The sequence below is a fragment of the Macrosteles quadrilineatus genome, unplaced genomic scaffold (assembly GCF_028750875.1).
Source record: "Macrosteles quadrilineatus isolate MER2022 unplaced genomic scaffold, UCM_ALF_1.0 Scaffold_9__3_contigs__length_116548681, whole genome shotgun sequence".
Lineage (NCBI taxonomy): Eukaryota > Metazoa > Arthropoda > Insecta > Hemiptera > Cicadellidae > Macrosteles > Macrosteles quadrilineatus.
The window spans coordinates 3807586-3812611 of NW_026542602.1; positions in this window are offsets into that span (position 1 = coordinate 3807586).

A 5026-nucleotide genomic window follows, 5' to 3' on the forward strand; every position below is an offset into this window, starting at 1 on the left:
TAAAAGCGAATTATAAAGAGTTGCAAAGAACTTGAGTTTCTTAATTACTTTATCGAGCAATAAAGTAAAGATTACGACTAACTTTAATAATTACCCCGAGTTCTTTCAAATCTGACAGGCGTTTTGAAAGGTTTATTTACAACTAATAAAACTTATCTTCAAAAACCTCTGAAAAACATTGAATACTTTTATTGTTTAATTGTTACAAATCTATTATTTTAAAGTGGGTAGATACCTAGATTTTAAATACATTTAAATAAAAAGAAAGAACTTTAACCCGTTAATCTGACTCCACGGGATTGTAACGGATTTATTGATAAATTAAAATAAACAATAAACTTGATTTCATGCATCAACGATAAAACCAATACGATTATTATAACCAGGCTTGGGTGTTGTATAGTTTGAACAAAGGAAAGGATTCATTTAACAAATGGCTTCTAGCTTTTATTGGGTATGGATATAATACATTTGTTGTGTGTGCGAGTGTAATATGAATTGATTGCTATGAAATTAATAGTTATTGAAGAGATAAAATTTTGCTGGTTCGTAATATAATTTTTATTCAAGTCTTATAGAGAAATGGAGAGACAATTCGTTGAATCTATTGTTTTGTGTATACAAATACCACAATTCCAATAATTACAGCTTTAGGCATTGCCAGCAGGATAGTAAATAAATATATAATAAATGTTTAACAAAAAAATATTTGTCAATGGAATTTTAAGAAGTGTTTGCATGTTATCTGGCGTAATTCAATGATTTGTACATAAATCGCCAGCTTAATTAAATTGTATTCTGCTAAAAAATAATCATTGTTTTTTAAAAGTCTAAAATAAATAACCTTTGGCGATTTTAATTTGCTATTTCTTTATAAAATAAATATTTTAAAACATATACAAAACGTTCATAATATATTGACTAATCGTTGTGAATTAAGTATTTTTATTACTTGGAATAATATGAAGTCAGCAAAATGTTTTAGAAGGAGTACTAGTATGATTTCAAAAAGCGATGTAAGTAGTTGGAGCATAGGGAATATGTCCTAAATTAGCCAATTTGAAAGATGGGAAATTTCTCGGCATTTCCTCGACATGTATTATATATGAGAGACCTGCCTCGGCCAATCTTAGAGAACACTTGATTGCAAAATATACAAAATCACCACAAGTCAAAGATAACTTTTAGCTGTTCTGGAACAGTGTTTATGGAGACCAATTAATTTAGATTGTTGGACACAACATGCAGTAAAGTCTTGTATTTAAAATGTACTTTGTAAGCAAATCGTTGAAAAATACTTTACTTGGCTTAAATACGTTAACAGATTGTACGGTAATTAAAGTAAGCATTATGATATTATTGAAAAAAAACATTACTCTGATACACTTAAAAAAACTCCTAAGCTAAACTATTTAAATGTGTAACCATTGAGTATACCATCAAGTACTAAATTATGATACTGCGATTTATAGCTACTGGTTAAAACAATTATAAAGAGTTCTCAAAGAACTCAAGTTCCTTAATTAGTTTATTGAGCAGTAAAGTAAGGATTACGGGTCACTTCAATAATTACCTCAAGGTGTTAAATTTCGTCAACCGTTATGAACGACTTCTTAGTTCTATAAGCCTCTAAGTAAACCAAATAATTCAAAGCATTCGGAGGCTTACAAGTTTATTTGATGAGGATAAAATATGTTCAACGTACTGTAATGTGCGTTTTTTATTCACATCCTACTTTCCGCTACAGACCTCACTGTTGAGCAAGTTTATCAAAACTTAAATAAGGTTCTTTTCAGGGATCTGTTACAATAACAGCTCAAAATTTTTGTATAAATTTGTATTACGGTTAACAAAAAACAGTTCAATCAGAAAGTGTAGTTAATATGTTTTTTTTTTTACTTTTTATTTTGCAAAAATAAGTGAACAAGTTATGGCTAACCTATAATATATGAGAAGGCTGTAACATCAACTCTACAAGATATTAGTGACTTCATTCATTTCACATAAAAATTAGGTTGTGTTTTATTGAAAATACGGCTAATTTATTAGGTAATGTATAAACACACTCAAGCGCCCAATTTCTATTTGTTGTAATTTGTACAAGACAGGAAATGAAATTTTGACTGACTTGGCGGGTCAACATTTACATTTGTAAGTGCTTAGATGTTTCATTGGCAATATTTGAAGTGAAAGTTTGCTCTCTTATTGAATCAAAACACTCACATCTTACAACATCCACGTTTCACAATATTGTACCATATTAAGTCAAATATAACTCTTTACATCTGTCGATGTTGTTTCCTCTTGCAGTTTGATAAGGTATATTTTTCATTAAACTGAAATACAAATAATGAGTTATATTTCAAGCCTGCCATTGTAAGTACTAACACAAGATACATTGTTACTAAATAATTTAGTAACAATATTATGAGAGGGTTTGTTTTAAAGGGTGTCTTTAATTAAATGTGTTATCAATATGTGTCTTTACGTCAACAAACATGATATAGGGGTGTGGCTGGCTTAGTACTTGGAGCCCGAAACCTTTATCACCAATTACCAATAACACTTCTTAGTTATTCGATAATGACGAGAAACCAGGACCAGGACGTGCGGAGTCTATAGTATAATATTTAATGAGAAAGTATACTTAAACTATTATTCATAATCCACAGATTAAAATGACTATATACAAACTATCTAAAATTCAACACTTAATTTGTCGGATATCATCTGTTGGTTACTATTCACAATGTTTTACCTGACATTAAATTGATGTCCCCCTCTCAAAAAAAAATAAAATAAAATAAAACTACGGAGATACTTTTTATATGTATTAATTCTACCTGAGCATTTGTTAGAAAAGAATTGATCCCGGTACATGAAAGTTTTTTTTTTTTTAAATAGCTTACTTGTTCGAGCATTGAATAAACCATTTGCAATACAACGGCTACATTGGTTAGTCAAAGTTAAAATCATATTTCCGTTTTCCATTCTGGTAAAAAGCAGAACGAAATTAGAACTGATTGGAAACTGTAAGCCAATTGTGTTTAGATCGGTTTTGTAAAGCGTTCAAATCTGATATTTGATACCAGAGACGTTTGAAACTGTTTAAAACGATGCTCATGACTGAGCGATTGAGGGAAACGTGTTGAATGATTTGTATGACTTTGCTTGGTTATCATCTTAGTAAATCATGGATAAGTTTTATTGAATCTATATATATATATAATCCAATGTATGTTTGTATGTTTGTATATTTGTATGTTTGTCCTTTATGGACTCCAAAACCGCTCGACAGATTGTAATGAAACTTTTAGGCATTATTAAGCATTATTCAAGGATGGTTTGTGTGAAGTTTGGTGCAGATCCGTCAATAGGGCTCCGCCTCAGTGGCTCTGGAGTTTCCCATGTTAACCTTATGAGTACTTATATTTAAATGGAAAGAATCTTAACAGCTAGTGCAGCTAAACAATTTGAATCTGTGATGTTCAATAGCATTAAAAAGTTAATAGGTTTACCAACAGGGTGCAGCACTATATTTTTTTTAACTTATGAGAACAGCTAATTTGCAACCAAAAGGTGAGTGAGCGTAGCGAACGAACTTCAACCTGGAGGCGAGTTAGCGTAGCGAACGAGCTAACCTGAAGGCAAGTGAGCGCAGCGAACGAGCTCCAACCTAAAGGTGAGAGAGCGTAGCGAACGAACTTCAACCAGGACGTGATTGAGCCATGCGAACGAGCTCATCTTGAAAATGAACGAGCATGTGACAGAAAACCACAATAGGACATGACGACGTCTGTCGGGCCAGCTAGTTATAAATATATCTAAGGTTTGTTAAAATTATTTAAATCGTAAATTTTATTTCTACAGGTTTCTGTATATTGGTTGATTATTTCGTAGATTTTCGGTGGTTGGTCCGGTTAGACCAACAGAATGGGCATAACTAGTAAAATAAATAGTTCAAACACAGCCACTAACCCCCATGTTACTTTTAGTTTGACTCACAAACTAAATCGTTTGTAAAATATAATAACTTTGAAAATGAATCAAGCCCTTAAAACCAACGTAAGGCAGTTACAACTTTGTGGTTATAAAATCGTGTTGAACAATTACAACATCTCCAGTTTGAGCAAAAAAGACTTACAAAAAGCCTTATATTGTGTTTAGTAGCCATTTAAAATATTGAATAAACAATCTGTCACGGTTAAGGTGGATGAGACAAAACTTAACAGTTCAAGACCCCATTATAAACAAAATCTTTCAATTTTTTGGCAATTTAAGTTTTTTTTACATAACCAACCAATAAACAACTTATTAACGTGACGTTTCAATTGTAGGCATACACAGCTGTTTTATTTCAAATAAAACATAAAATACACCCTTTTAGTTTTGCACAATTACTTGTACAACACCCTTCATAAAATACAATGAATCACGTTAAAGTTGTTTTAGATTAAAACCTGATGGGATTTATTGAAATATTTTCACAGGCCTAAGCGCTTTCACATAATAGAAAAGTTAAGTTTGCAATTTTAACATTATTGTCATTATATTTGGAGGAAGATGTTTTGATCAATCGTTGTTTTTGATCAAATAGCAGCAGAGAATAAAATAGCCTTGGCTTGGTACAGTTTATTTCAATTGTAAAAGCAATATAAAGGAAACTCACGTTTTTAAAACTAATGTTGGATTTTATTACAGCTGTAAAAAAATTTTAAACAAAAAATAGTGCATAACAATTTTAAAATCTACTCTTAAATAAGAGTGAAACATTGATTTGACGCCAGTGCACTCAAACGGCACCAAAACGAAACACCCATCAACACTGACTTCAATTTTCCCCTATATCGAGTAATCTTCAGTGTAATCTTTGGTCAATAGTTACCACCAATGTTTATCACTTTGTACTGTATTTTTTAATTTGCTAGAATATACCTATTGTGGATGGCTTGTTATAAACACATGTTACAAGTCGCTTATTTACTTTTTCCTTGTTCAACTAAAATAGTTAAATGACAACCTATAA